Consider the following 16079-nt stretch of genomic DNA (forward strand, 5'->3'; position numbering starts at 1 on the left):
AACTGTCATGACCTGCAGCCCACCCAGGCACTTCTCATGAGCCACCTCGCTCCCCTGGCCCTAGCTAGCCAGCCATCTGAGTCCCTCCCTAATTTTGCCATTTATCTGCACAGGCCTCTCTAGTGCACCTCTGGCCAGTGTTGTTTGTCTCTGGAAACAGTTCAGAGTCTCGTAACTAAGACAGGACCACCTTCCATCTTAGCAGCCTCTACCTAGCAGCCGCAGGATCTTTGTACTGACGTGGTCTTTGTCAGAATGCAGATTTCATAAGAAGAAAAAAAACACATTAAAGGGGGCGGTGGTGCTGGTGGAGAGCTGCCTCAGTGGTTAGGTGCACTGGCTGCTCTTCCCAGAGGACCTGGGTTCAAATCTCCAGCACCCATGTGGTGACTCATCAGGGTCTGTAACTCACTTCCAGGGGATACAACCACTTTTCTGGTTTCCATGGGCACTAAGCACATATATGGTGCACAGACTTACAAGCATAGACACAGAATGCATAATAAAATAATAAGAGGAGCCGGGCAGTGGTGCTGCACAACTTTAATCCCAGCACTCAGGAGGCAGAGACAGGTGAATCGCTGTGAGTTTGAGGCCAGCCTGGTCTACCAAGCGAGTCCAGGACAGCCAAGGCGAGAGAGACCCTCTTGAAAAACAAAACAAAACAAAACAAAAAAATAAGAGGAGAAAATTAAATCAGGTTGTATGTAACCAGGCATGGTGGTTATTTAATTCTGTAATCCTAGCACTCAGGAAGCAGAGCAGGAGGAAGATCACAGCAGTCCTTGGGCTAGCCTGGTCTACATAGAGAGTTCCAGGACAAGTGGGGCCACTTAATGGGACTTTGGTTTTTTTGTGTTTTTTTGTTTGTTTTTTGTTTTTAATAAAATAAAATGTAACTCTGAGAAACTCCTGACTCAGCAAAATGATAAGAGCACCTGTCTTTCCAGAAAGCCAGCACAGCAGTGAGAGCATCCGCAGAACACACTCGGCCTTGGCACTATAAACAATACATGTGCTGATAAAATCTTCCTCCCCATCCTACAGGGGCCCACAGAGACTGAACGGCCAACCAGGGGACCAACCTAGCCCCCCCCCCCCCCCGTCCCCACCCGCACACACGTACACATGCAGGCACATATGTAACAGTTGTGTAGCTAGGTCTTCATGTGGGACTTGTGACAGCGGGAGCAGGGGCTCTCTCTGACTCTGCTGCCTGCCTCTGGGACCCTTTTCCCCTACTGGGCTGCCTCAACAGGAAATGATGCATCCAGTCTTACTGCTATTTGATATGCCAAAGCTGGATGGTGTATCCATGGGAGGCCTGCTCTTTCCCGAGAGAAAGGGAGGAGGGGTGGGTGGTGGGGGAGGACTGGAAGGAGAGGAGGGAGAGGAAACTGCAGTCCAGCTGTAACATTAATTAATAATTAGTTAATTAAAAGCAAAACCCTTCCTCCCCAAAAGTTCCCTCTTTTACCCTATAAGACACCCTCCCCCTCGGCTCCCTGTGTCTAGGCGTACAGCCTCCGTTCCAGCAGAGAGACTGGTACTCCCTGATTGTTCCGACTAAGGGGCAATCTGGTCTTGGAGAGGCCGGGCTCCTCTTTTATCCCCACATCAGTCCTGATCTAACAGGCCGGGTTCTGTGTTTAGTCCCCAGCACCACAAAACCAAACAGCAACAAAAGTATAGAATGCCACATTAACGGATGCCGGTGGGGATGGAGCATCAACTCCTGCCTACTAAGGAACTGAACTCTGGTCCTCTGTGAGAGCAATACACGCTATTCCACTGCTGAGCGCTCTCTCTAGGTCCCTGGCCTTGAACACTTGACCCTCCTGCCTCTATCTCTCAAGTCTTGGGATTGCGGGTGTGTACCACTGTCCCGTGGGAGCAAGCATGTCCACCACCCTACAATCACAGACTCCTTTCATGTTCCCAAACTGTCCCAGGACAAAGACATGGGCCGCTGCCTTGTTCCAGGCCCCTGAACAGAACGCATTAAAGATCAAAGAGATGTCACCAGGCTGAGACAGTTGATGACTTGACCTTCCCCGGAAGTCTGGATCAGGCCAGGGTGCTAACCTCAGGAGTCGCCAGTTTCACCTGGCCTGACAGTGAGGCTCTCCTGGCCTTCATCTTTACTGTCGCCTGTCTTTACCAGCTGTGGTCAATCAGCGATTTGTACCATTCTCTCCCTGCCTTCAGTAGGAGATAGCTTTGAAAGGCTGGCTGTAGGTGTAATTCAGTTGGAACGGTGCCTGTCTGATATCTGTGAAGCTCTGGGCTCTACTCCCAGCACCGCATAAAACAGGCATGTTAGTGTACGTCAGAAATCCCATCGCTGAGTCTTGACAGCGGTTCTTAACCTTCCTAGTGCTGCGGCCCTTTAAGACGGTTCCTCAGGTCCTGGTGACCCTCAACCACAAAATTACCTTTGTCGCTACATCCTAACTGTAATTTTGCTGCTGTTATGAGTCATAATATAAATATCTGTGCTTTCTGACGGTCTTAGGTGACCCCTGTGAAAGGGTCATTTGACCCCCCATAGGGCTTGTGACTCACTTGGTGGGAACTGCTGACCTGATGGGGAGAGGCCAGAGGATGAGGAGATCAAGGACATCTGGCTAGCCTGAGCTACAAAACCCTTCTAGAGACCCTTCTGAAACAGCGCAGCCCAAAATAACAAGACATAAATACAAGTCTCCTAAGAAGAGGGCAGGGTCTGACATGGGGAGAGGGGCTCCTGGGGTCTGGGAAAGGACAGTGGCTTCCGGTGCTGGAGGAAGCGTTCCACAGGACCGAATTCAGCCGTAGCCCAGATAGTAAGACACAGAGTGGACACACAAGGGGAAAGGATTAGCAGTCATGGCACAGAACGGGACTCAAGTCTCACCTGCCTGCTCTGATGCCTCCTGGGCATGCGCTGTGCCTGGGATGGAAGCTTTGAGCTGGAGAACAGGAGTCTGGGGCCTGATTCTAGCCTCTGGAGACGGGAGCAAAAGTCCTGTGCCCTGTGTCGGGCTTGGACCACTCAGCCCAGTTGCATTAGCCATCCCTGTGTGCATCAGGACACTGGGCCTCACATCATCCTTGTGACCTTTGTTCTCAATGGGAGTCACCCAGAGCAGCCCCACCACCTGCCCAGCAATGGCAACTTAAATTTTCTCCTTGTTTTTTCCTCATCCATAGAGAACAGCCACAGCTGTAAGCCTTCCCAGCTTTCCGACCTCAGTGTTAGTGGCTCACACTGCCTGTTCCTCAGTGGCTGGAGCTATGTGTGGTGGGAAGCAATAATATACATGGCTCCCAGGCTCTGGCTCCTAGGGTCTCCTCTCAAGCTCTGTTCTTTCCTAGTGGGATAGGGTTCAGTTGTTCACATGTCCTTTGAATGCAGTGACAAGGACACAGCAGATCCTCAGCCAGCCCTGCAGGGACCTGGCCTGTGTAGGAAGACTAAGCCTGCATGATGTTGGCTTGCTGGGATATTTGGGAGATGTTTGTTACTGCTGCATAGCTCTGCCCATGCAGACTGATACACCTAGGACATCCTGGGTTTGTCCTGTAGAGCTGCCAAGTTAAAGTACCCAGAGAAGTGCCCAGCATGTAGCACACGCCCAACCAGTGACTTGGGGACCCGGCCATCGTTCACCCTATCTGGGTGAGTTTTGTTCCTTCGCTCATCCAGTTCGTTATCCTGTCTGGGCTTTGACTTGACTTCTTAAGCGTCCTCACTTGCTCCCGGCCCCACCCACACTGGCCTCCATCATCTTCATCCAGAGGTACCAGGCGTGTGCCTCACATCTGCTGGGCATACTCTGCCTAGAGCTATGTGCATGGGTGACCTCTTGTGTTGTCTGTTGGGATTTAGTCTAGATGTTTGTGTGCAAGAACCAACCCCCCTAGCCACGTTGCTCAGCTGCGTCTGTCTTTTTACCTTGTTCTAGTTGGTTTAAAGTACCTGTCACCAGACGGCTGGCTTTGGCAGTTCATGAAATGAAAGGCCTGGGAGAGAGCGGGAGTGTGCGGCTGATGCGGGCGCAAGTGGGTACTTTTCAAATGCGGCCTACGGTTCCGTATCAGGAAGCGCTGAGAAGACACGAGGACCGTGCTGTGGGGGTGTCCACCAGAGGAGGACTGCTTGGACACGGGTGTAAGCCAATAGAAAGTCTTTATTAGCTGGCCGCTGACTGCCGTGAGTGCGTGGGACCCCAGGTGTCGCCCTGAGGCTTTCATGGTGAGCTTTTAAGCACAAAGGCCTTACCCTGGGTTAACGCACTTCAGTTAACAAAGATAGTTAGCCAAAAATGGAACTGCAGAAGCCAAAAAGCAAGCTTAGTGCATCTACAGACTTGCCTAGAGCTGTGGGCTTCGATGGATTAGGGCCTCGTTTTTGTTTTGGCAGGTGGTGCCGAGTATGTGCTGGATTTGGTGGCCTGAATGGCACTTCCATCATGGAGTCAGTTGTGCTAAGGTCTAGGGTCCTGTTACATTTCCCCACTGGTCTTAGCGAATGAGTCAGAGCATCCTGCTCTAAAGAGATGTGCTTGGTGCTAAGGACCATTAACTTTTCTGAACTGATACATAACTGGTCATGTGGTTTAAGGTGCAGGGCCCTGCTGTTCCAATCAGAATGCGGAGGAAAGGCCCAGCCAGTGCTGAGAGCAGAGTAGTCAGCCAGGGGGACCAGCGAGCAGAGGCTGGTGTCGCTTCTTTCATTTATGTCTTTGTCTCTTTCTCTTTTGAAGTTCTCCCCGACTGTGGCAAGACTTTTCTCTAATTACTCCTAACCAATTAGCATAAGCATGATAGGTTTCTCCCAAAGCCACACATAGTTTTCCTTTATCTCCTCAGAAGTAAGTCTAAGCCGCTCCAATTTTGTATGGCCATTTCTGCAAGGGACTCTCACTGTTATTTTAGTTCAGAAACTTTTATTTTTTATTTTATTTATTTATTTATTTATTTATTGGTTTTCGAGACAGGGTCTCTCTGTGTTAGCCTTGGCCGTCCTAGACTCACTTTGTAGACCAGGCTGGCCTCGAACTCACAGCGATCCGCCCGCCTCTGCCTCCCCGAGTGCTGGGATCAAAGGCGTGCGCCACCACGCCCGGCTCAGAAACGGAAACTTTTAATAGCTGTTGGTCCTGAGCAACCTGCCTACTCAGTTTGGAATGCATCAGAAAGGGGCGTGTTTAGTCAACCCGTTAGTGCATGCCCACCAGGTAGTCTCAGGGGCTCCACAATATTGTCGTCCATATGAATTAACCCATAAGGCAGACTAGCAGGCATCAGAAAAAGAGGAAGTGTCTAGGTTAAAGGTTTTGCACGTTAGACAAGGTCTGGCGGAGGGCGGGGTTTGTAAGTCCTCTAACGTTAATTTGGGTTGCCCCTGCCACAGTGAGTTTCTCGTCAGTCAATGGGTGGACAGTCTTGTTAGTTCCTATCCCTATGTAAGATGGTGACTTGGGTGGGGGAGTGGGGGCTTGGGGGTGGGGGCGCAGTGTCTAAGCATAACGAGCAATCTTTGATGATATCTAGCTGGGAAGATAACTCTATCCCAACGCTCCCTTCCCGTGGCGATGAGTCTGACTCCCCAGGTTGCTCCTATTTTCTAAAGGCCAAAATCTTCCTTATTTGAATTTCCAGATTTTTAGTTTTATGACCATTAGATTACCTTTTTCTATTGCGTATTTCTTGGGAGGGACCTTTCCTTCTATATATTTATCTGTGTGCTTTCAGGAAGCCTCTGTTTTACAATCCCAATTTTTTTTTTAATGGAAACTCTTTGTTCATGGCCACTGGGAGGGCCCAGCTACAGGACATGTCTAGGACTGTAAATGCTGTATTCTTTCTTTTTTTTTTCTACTTAAATCACCAAAGAATTTTATTTTTTTATTTTGTTTTTGATTTTTTATTTTTAAATGTTTTTTATTAATTTATTCATATTACATTCCCTTGTTTCCTCCTATTCCTCCCTCCCTCCCACTTCCCCCCTTCTCCCCTAAATGCTGTATTCTTATCTGAAGATAAACTTCCAAATCTTTCCTTTCTCCAATACAACTAAACATTTAAAGTGGGCATCAGTGAGCAGAGGTCAAGAGGAATATGGGTTCCTGGTCTGCAGTCACACTAGCTAACACCTTCCCTGTATCTGACTTCCTCAGTTCCCAGGTCCAGGCCTGAAGACAGTGAGGGTTGGGCAATGATCCTGGATTCATACCAAGCATAAGGCTTAGGAGGGAGGTAGAGGGGCAGAGCGTGGATGGGCCTGGGGCCTGACGAAACCATTTGGTTGGGCCCACAGTCTGCAGTCATTTCCTGTTGTCATCCGTGCCTTGAGCTTTCTTGCCGTGGGTGTGGTGGATCCATGGTGTAAAGCCAGCTTCCTTCACAGCGAAAGTCACCATGTAGGGTTCCTTTTTAAGGTGGTGTCAGCACCCTTTGGCTACCTACTTGACTCAGAAAGTGACGCCAGACTTGACCACTCAGAGGTCGGCTGGGTCTCAGATAGTCCAATAAAAGGCCTTTATGGAGAACTGGGGGGCCTGTAGTGACTTGAGAAGGGACTGGTTAGAGAGTTTTTCCAGCTGCTGGTCTCTGAGCTGGGGAAGCTGTGTGTGGGTGTCTTCCAAACATAATCTCATGGGGGCGGGGCAGTAAATATCTCTCTATATGGGGTGCAGTGGGCTCAAACAAAGGAAGGAGGCGTAGCCACCCTTCGCTGGACTCTATTGAGAGTGTGTTGGGGTTTCTTTTGATGTCCTGTTTATTATTATTTTTTTCTACCTGCCCAGAACTCTGAAGTCTATATGCACAATGAAGTTTCCAATCTAGCCCGAAAGATTTTTACTATTAACTGGGAGGTTTTGGCTATGAAAGCCAGCCCATTGTCAGACTCCATTGCTAGGTGGAGGTCAAATTGGGGCCAATCTTCAAGGAGCTTTTAAACTATGATTTGAGCAGTTTTAGCCAGAGTGAGGAGCGTTTCTACCCACCTGAAAAAGGTGTATGGAAAAGCTAGCAGGTGCTTTCTCCTCCCCCGGCAGGCCAGATCGTGGTCAAGTCAGTTCCCTGGAGTTTGCCAGGGTTGTCAGGCTCTCATTCAAACCCCTTCCTGGGAAAGTGCTCTGTTTTTTTTTTCTTTGTTTGTTTGTTTATTTGAGCACAAACCTGGCATTTAGCTGAGACACTCTGTACCTGTCTATCTGCTCCAGGTGCAATATAGCTGGGTCTCAGCAACTCAGGGGGCTTTGTGGAGCCCAGGGGAGGAGCTTGGTCAAGTGTCAGGTACCAGAGTCCTGCCGGTTATTTCTGGGAGAATGATCTCCTTGGGGTGTCCTCCATCAACCCGTGGGCTCCTCCATTTTGCATCCCTATTTCCTCTTGGTTTCACCACGGGGGTCTCAGTCAGCTCCATGTCCGGGATAAAACAAAAGGCACTGATGTCTTAAAAACAGCTTTGATTTCAGCTCTGGGCCTAGTACCTCCAGATGCCTCAAAACCATTTCATCTGTTTGTCTAGGAAACATAAGACATCAAAAAGGGGGGTTTTTAACCCACACTTTGGGCCATGGAAATGCCCTGCGACATAGCTATCCAAACCACTGGACCCTGTCACCGTAGCTAGCCCACCTGTCTAAGAGCCAAAATAGGTAGCCTGTGATGGACAAGGTTGGGCTTTCTTGCCCAACATGTAGCCCAAGGCCTGTAACTCTTGCAGCAGTCTCTCAATGGCCACTTTGTAATTTATTTTAGGTTTATAGTGGCAAGGAGGAAGGCATTTACATATTGTAGGAATATAGTCCCAGGAAACCTCTGATGCGGTGGTTCTCAGCCTTCCTAACGCTGGGACCCTTGAATGCAGTTACTCATGTTGTGGTGACCTGCCCTCACACCGTAAAATTATTTCATCGCCACTTAATACTGTGATGTTGCTCCTCTCAATGAGTCATAATGTAAAGGTCTGACATGTAGGATATCTGATATGTGACCCTGTGGAAGGGTCGGCCTAACCTCAAAGGGGGTCGCGACCAACAGATGGAGAACCGGTGCTCGGATGGCAAGGCAGGAGGACAGCACTTTCAGCGTCTCATCAACCAGGGTTGAGAATGTCTGCATCCTTGGGGCATTCTGGTCCAGGTAAGTCGCCCGCTGTAACCTCCCTCTGGGTCTGTCCACTTCAAAGAGAAGATGGGTTGACTCTCCTCCGCCAGGGTGCGGCTGGAGCACGCATCTTCCTAGTGCTGTGCCACTTTAGTACAGTTCCTCGTGGTGTGGCGACCCCACCCCCGACCACCCCAAGTAGAAGTGGTTGCTACTTCATAACAGTAATTCAGGGGGCTGGAGAGATGGCTCAGAGGTTAAGGCTGTTCTTCCAAAGGTGGTGAGTTCAATTCCCAGCAACCACATGGTGGCTCATAACCACCTATAGTGAGATCTCGCGCCCTCTTCTGGTGCACAGGCACACATTCAGGCAAAGGCTGCATAAATAATAAACAAATAAATAAATAACAGTAATTCATATTGTTGTGAATTATAAATATTTACTGGAGCTAGAGATTTGGCAAAGGGGTTGTGACCCACAGGTTGAGGACCACTGCTCTGGAGGAAATCAGACTCCTGAGAATCAGAGGTCCCAGGCTTCTTCAGAGACAAGGAGAGGGAGATTCTGGCGTGAGTGGCAGGGCACCGGGATGCCTGTCTCTCTAAACCAGACAATGGGGACTACAATTTCCCTTTCCAGGGTCACTGGGCATTCTTTAGCCCGGATGTGGGTAGCTGAACAGGATAGGAACTTGGTGTTGTGCCAGTCTCAGAGGCTTGGTTTCGGCCCGTACCCCAGGAATCTTTGGTGTAAATCTGAGACATAGTCCAACTGTGTCTTTCGATTGGGGACAGCACCTTCAGCTAGGAGGTCGTCTTCTGACAGAGGGCAAGACACCAATATTTTTGCTGGGTCGCTGTAAGTCTAGCTGCGTCTCACGATCAGAGACAGTGAGGCCGCCCCTTCTGTTCTCTCTCGCAAAAGCTCTTTTCTCTTGAGCAGTTCTCCGTTTTAAACACCTTTGAGCTACCTCCAGCAACTGGGAGCTGCTTACACCATTAAAAATCTTAATGTTTATAACTATTTTCTAGTCTCTGAGGCTGACTGTGTGACAAAGGGAATCTTCTTAGTAGCTAAAAGGACTTAACAAAAGATGTTTAAAGTCTCCTCGGTCAGTGTCGGACAGAGGGGGCAATCTGTTGTGTCCAGGCTGCACTGACCTGCAGCAAACCCCTCGCCTGGTCTGGGGGACAGGTTTTCTACTTTTTTTTTTTCAGAGAATAGTGGGTTTTGAGTTTTCCGATTGTTCAGATCATTGATGGAAAAGGAGACATAAATTATGAAAGAGGAAAGGTTGGAACTTCCTCTTCACCATCCCTGGGACTGATGAGAGCAGGTGGGAAAGCTCAGGAAATACAAGGACTATTCTCCCCCCACCCTCCGTGCCCCTCCATGCCTCCACACAGGGACCAACCCAGACGGGGGTCTCAGTGGGACCACCAGAAATGTGGTGGGGTATCCGCTAGAGAAGGCTGCTGGGACATGGGCTTAAGCCAACAGAATGGCTTTATTAGCCATCCAGTGACTACACTGGGTGTCTGGGATCCCAGTGTAGCCTGGAGCCTTTCTCAGGGTGAGCTTTTAAACACAAAAACCATATCCTGGGCTGATGTACTTCAGTTATCAAGAACAGTTATCCAGAATTGGAATTAACAGAAGAAGCCACAAAGCAAGGTGGGTCATGTAGAGACTTTCCCGGAACTAGGGACTTGGATGGAGGAAGCCTTGGTTTTCACTGTGGTGGGTGGTGCTGTCTGCGTGCGGAGATTTACGGCCTGAATGGCACTTCCATCATGGAGTCTGTTGTGCTAAGGTCTAGGGTCCTGTTACAGACAGTGTGCTGCTTTGAATCTGGGTAGAGGTGGGTCTTAGAGAGTCACAGAGGGATGTGACGAGATGCTCTTGCTCTCACGGAGATTGCAGGGTGTTGATGGAAGTCTACATCTTGCTCTAAAACTACAGCAAGGAAAGTGACAGAATCTGTATAGAAAATTACTAACAATGACTACCTCTGTTTGCCTTCAAAATTGGCGCTGTCTATGTAGCCCAGGATGACCCTGCACTCAAGACTGACACTCTGGCCTCAGGCTATGAAGTCGTAATTAAGGGTCTGAGCTCCCACACTCACCCAGACTCCTTTAAATTGGCCTGAGGTTAACAATCTTCCCACCCCAGCTTTTTCCAAGTTCCTCATGTTTATATTTTCTTCAATATTCTGTTTTTATTTATTTTCACCATTAGGCACTACTTAAAATTTTATTTCACTTAAAATAACTATTTTTTTTTATTATTGCTGTATTTCATGGTGGAGGCGGCGGCGGCTGTGTGTGTGTGTGTGTGTGTGTGTGTGTGTGTGTGTGTGTGCCTGAGGATAGCTTTATGGAATTTTCTCAATCAGGGACAGAACTCAGGCTGTCAGGCTTGGGTGGGAAGTGTCTTTTTCCATTTAGCCATCTCATCACCTTTGCTTTTTATTTTTAATTTAAAAAAAAAAACACTTAAAAGCAGGGTCTTTGGAGGGTGAGATGGTTTTGCTGGTGAAGACACAAAGGTACCTGCCATCAAACTTAGTAACTTGGGTTCAGTTCTGGGGACCCACAGGGTGGAGGGAGAACAAATAGACTCTGGAAGTCCTCTGATCTCCATAAGCATGCTCCTGAGCCAGTCAGAACACTTGACCATTTGCTGCAATCCTCAGTGCAGGAGACCAAACCCTTGACCACTGAGACTGCCCCCATCCCCTCCCACAGGGCCTGATAGCCTAGAGAGTGTCTTTTTTTTTTTTTTGTAAGATTTATTTATTTATCATATATACAGTGTTTTGCCTGCATGTACACTTGCCCACCAGAAGAGGGCACCATATCTCATTCTAGATGGTTGTAGGACCTTTGGAAGAGAGCAGCCAGTGCTCTTAACCTCTGAGCCACCCCTCCAGCCCGCTCGAGAGAGTGTCTTTTATGCATCTCCTTAGGACTCAAGACTGAGGACCTCTTTTTGCCACTGAACCCCTTCCTCTCTTCCTTCCATCCAGGAGGCTAAGGTAGAACAGGAGCTACTTGTCCCTGCACTTACGTGTGTGTGTGTGTGTGTGTGTGTGTGCACGCGAGCGTGCTTGCATATGTGTGCATGTGTACATACTTGCTTTATCAATGGGGCAGACAATGAGCACCTTCTGAATGCTTAGATATGCAGGCGGCACTCCAGTGGCCTTGGGCTGCTTCAGGTCCCTGGCGTAGAACCAATCAGAGTGTCTTCTGAGTCTCTGTTCCACCCAAGCAGCCCCTCTCTTATACTAACCTTCCTCCATCTCCCTCCTCCTCTTCTTCCTCTTCCTCCTCCCGTTTCCCCCTCCTCCTTCTCCTTTAAGATTTACTATTTATATATATATGGGTGTCTCTGTGTGAGTTTATTGTTGTTGTTGTTGTTGTTGTTGTTTTTTGAGACAGGGTCTCTCTGTGTAGCCTTGGCTGTCCTGGACTCTCTTTGTAGACCAGGCTGGCCTCGAACTCACAGCGATCTGCCTGCCTCTGCCTCCCCAGTGCTGGGATTAAAGGCGTGCGCCACCATGCCCCTGTGTGAGTTTAGGTGTACCGCAGTGTATATTCTTCACCAGTGAGCTGTCTCTCCAACTCCAATTTTGTTTAGTTAGCATTTTCTTTTTCTCCTTTCCAAGATAGTGTTTCTCTGTGCAGCCCTAGCTGTCCTAAAACTCACTCTGTAGTCCAGGCTGGCCTCGAACTCAGAGATCTGACTGCCTCTGTTCCAAAGTGAAAAGGTTAAAGGTGTGTGTCACTGTCACCTGGCTAGTGAGGGTTTTTAAAAATAGGCTAGAGGCTGGAGACATACCTCAGAGGTTAAGAGCACTGACTGCTCCTCCAGAGGTCCCGAGTTGAAATCCCAGCTACTACATGGTGGCTCACAACCATCTATAATGAGATATGGTGCCCTCTTCTGGTGAGCATGTGTATATGCAGGCAGAATATTGCATACATAATAAATCTTTTTTAAAAAAGACCATCACAGCCGGGCGTGGTGGCGCACGCCTTTAATCCCAGCACCCGGGAGGCAGAGGCAGGCGGATCGCTGTGAGTTCGAGGCCAGCCTGGTCTACAAAGCGAGTCCAGGACAGCCAAGGATACACAGAGAAACCCTGTTTCAAAAACAAAACAAAACAAAACAAAACAAACAAAAAGACCATCACATCTAGGGAGGGGCTGGAGTACATAGGCTAGAGACGAAACAAACTTTGACTTGTCATTGGGCTCTTAAAAGGACAGTGGGCTAAGCATCCATCCCCCAGGGAGAAAGTTCTCCTGGCTAGTCCTAGTACCCAGCAGGGGTCCCTTATGGGCACTCAGGCACACTGCCTTCTTCATGGCAGCCGGATGTTTCTAGACACGGGGCCCACTGTGCAAACATACGAGCAGCCATAGTGGACTGTCACAGCCTAAGCTGAAGAAGACACTCTCCAGTCACACCCGCTCCAGGCATCCCCTCCATCAGCCTTGGAAAGACAAACCTGGTGGAGTCTGATGGCCTTGGAACAATTCCACCCAGGCCAGAGGGGGCGCACTTCCCTGATGGTCCCTCAGAAAGTCCATATGATTAGGCACAAATGTGGTCTGTGTGAAGGGATGCTGAGATTGGTGTGAAGAGCCTTGCCGTACCCCCTTTTCTCTATATATAAGCAGACCGAGGTTCACTTTAGTCAGCGGGGATACACCCCCTGTGCCACTCTTTAATATTGCATTATCAGGCCTAATGGGACTCCCCCCGCCCCACTTTAAAGCAATAGTAGGTTAAGCTGAGCTGGGGTGAGAGAGGGCGCAGAGTTGAGGCTGAAGACTATGGGAAATCCAGAGAGGAGAAACCACAGTCCTGGGGAGCTGCCGAGCTCAAAGGATGGCTCTAAGACACCCTGGGCCAAAGACTTGTAACCGCACTAGCTGCTAAGAGCTGTGACACCAGATGGCACAGTAGCTGAAAATCCTGGTACCTGTGTCCCATTCAGGAACTGCCATAGCTGTCATCTGCTGGGGCCACTGGGTTAAAAGGCAGAGAGCGATAGTCTCCAAGCTGACAGGGAGCTGTGAGTTTCTGGCCTTGACAACAGGACAACAGGAGCTACATACAGGCCTACAGCTGGAAGCTTCTGGGCCCGTCAGCCTAGCTCCCAGGCTCTGGGCACTCAATGGTTGAAGGTAGAATATAAAATCTCACCTACTTTTGCGGGGTAAAAAAAAGGAGCCTAGCTCAGTCAGCTGACTGGTAGCAAACAGAAAGCTCAGAAATGATGTGTGCTTTTATTCTGCCTGGTTTCAGTAATGTTTGTTGAGTGAAGAACTGAATCCTGGGAAAGCTATGGGATGCCCAGGCCAAATGGGGATTCCAGTGCAGAGAAATCAATGGAGACAGTTACCAGAGGTGCCAGGCCTGCAACTGTCTAGACCAGCGCTTCTCAACCTGTGGGGCTGGCATATCAGATATTTTCGTTGATTGATAACAGTAGCAAAATTACCATTATGAAGTAGCAACAACCGCAAGCCTGTAATCCCAGCGCTCAGGGAGGCAGAGGCAGGCGACCTCTGCGAGTTCAAGGCCAGCCTGGTCTACAAAGTGAGTCCAGGACAGCCAAGGCAACACAGGGAAACCATGTCTTGAAACACCCAAACCAAACCAATAAAACCAAACAGAAGTAGCAATGAAAATATGGTTATGGTTGGGGTCACCACCGCATGAGGGACTGTTATTAAAGGGGCACAGCATTAGGGAGGTTGAGAACCTGTGGTATAGACACAGCTACGTAGGAGGTCCTAAGATAGGATGAGACAGGGCAAAGGACATATGGACTGGACCAGATGAAGAGAGCAACAGGGAGGAGAGGCTGAGACACCTGGACACACAGAACCATAGAGATCTTTCTGGCCACAGCTGAGACCTGAGACCCTGGGGTTGGGAGGAGACTCTTGCTGGGGTAGCCCTGGAAGATGCTGCCAGTGCCCTGGGAGCCAGCATGGTGCGTGGCTTCTCACTCAAGATCTCACCGGACAGGGGCCTCGGTATCAGGAAGAGAGCAGCAGTGTGGTCCTGAACCTGCGGGTCAGACCTTCTCTTCTTCACTCTGTACCTGATCTTACAAGCTCACAGCCCCTTGTCAGAAATAGGAAGTAGCTGTTTTTTCTTTCTTTTTTTTTTCTTCCTTTCTTTTTCTTTTCTTTTTTAAATGAGACAGAGTTTCTCTGTGTAGCCTTGGCTGTCCTGGACTCACTTTGTAGACTAGGCTGGTTTTGAACTCACAGCGATCGCCTGCCTCTGCCTCCCGAGTGCTGGGATTAAAGGCGTGCGCCACCACCACCACCTGGCAGGAAGTAGCTGCCTTTGTTCCATTTACGGTTGTTCCAGGGTTCAGGTGAATGTGGCTGGGCAGCACCTCTGCACATAAGCCATAACTGTGGCTATTCTTGGGGTGACCCAGGAAGTGTGGCTCTGGTCTCATCCCTGATGCATTTGCTTGGCTTGTCACCATGGCTTATCTTCCTGTAGATTAAGGACTAAATTGTGCGCTGCCACCAATTCAAGTTGGCATACTGACCCCAAGGTAATAGTGCTGACAATGTTCTTTTTGTTATTATCTGTTATTGTTTTGTCTTCATTTTTTAAAGACAGGGTCTTACTATGTAGCTTTGGCTCAACTGAACTCACTCTGTAGCCAATGCTGGCTGAGAGCACACAATAAGCCACCTGCCCCTGCTTCTAAGAGGCGCTGGGCATGCACCACTATGCCTCTCAAGATGGTACCTTCGAACAACAAAATCACATCATTTATTTTGTGTGTTTGTGGGGTGGGCAATGAGCACCACGTGGCATGTGTGAAGGTCCTAGGTCAGCATGGAGGAGTTTGTTCTCGCCTTCCACCATGTGGGCCCTGAACTCTAGTCCTCAGGCTTGGTGGCAGGTGCCTTTATCCACTGAACCATCTTGCCAGCCCAGGGTGGCATCTGGAAGGACTCAGAGTCCCCATTCCTGACCATGAGTAGACACAGCAAGGAGGCGGCCTCATGGAGCTATAATACAGGCCCTGACTAGGCTGCTAGCCAGCAGCGACAAGGAGTTTTAGACTGACCGTGACCTGGCCCTTGGAGCCACACGGGGCTTCCTTGAACATCTTCTCAGATACAGAGCACATGTTTGCTTATAAGGCCGAAGAAGGTGTAAAAGCCTATGACTACCCTTGTTGGGTGTTAGGCCATCCCTGGGTGGAGCGAGTCCTCAGACCCTCCTTTCCTAGGATTTCGCCATGGTCACAGACGGGCCACCTACCTGAGTGCAGAGGGCCAGCTCGGGTCAGAATGAAATTTGTGTTTAACATCACTTTGTCTAGAAAAGGACGCCGTGTGGTATATCACGCTGGATGCTGCTGCAGGACAAGAGTTCGATGTGGCCCCAGGAAAGCTGCAGGTAGGTTGATCAGGACATACAGGGGTCAGGCGAGACCAGGGAGCAGTGCCTGTGTAGGAGTCAGCTGAGTGGAAATGGCGGCAGGGCGCCACCTTGCCTAGAAGGTTGTGACTGGGGACACGGAGGCAATGAAGAAACCTCACAATTTGGTGGCCTGGTCGTCCCCAGGTTTTCTGGCAAACACACCGTGTCTTCTAGGAAGCATGGGATCGTGTGTGCCCAGGGTCTGCATCCTGTCCATCCCCTGGGGGGCGGGGCAGACACGCTTATTTTCTTTCCGCAGCCTCTGTACAGGGGCCTCACCCAGCAGAGCACAGCCTGGCGGGAGCCAGTGCATTGGCGCGTACCTACCCCGCTCTCCCTGGGAGACCCCTGGCTCCAGCAATGAAGGGAGGCAGGGAGGGCACATCAGAGAACTTGTGCCTGTTGACCTGCTCGCTCAAGACTGGAGTGAGAAGGGTTTTGTTTTGTTTTGTTTTTAGGGGCCGGGGGAGTTGTACTGGAGATCAAATCCAAA

Source organism: Acomys minous (genome assembly GCF_964271855.1).
Source record: "Acomys minous genome assembly, chromosome: 16".
Classification (NCBI taxonomy): domain Eukaryota; kingdom Metazoa; phylum Chordata; class Mammalia; order Rodentia; family Muridae; genus Acomys; species Acomys minous.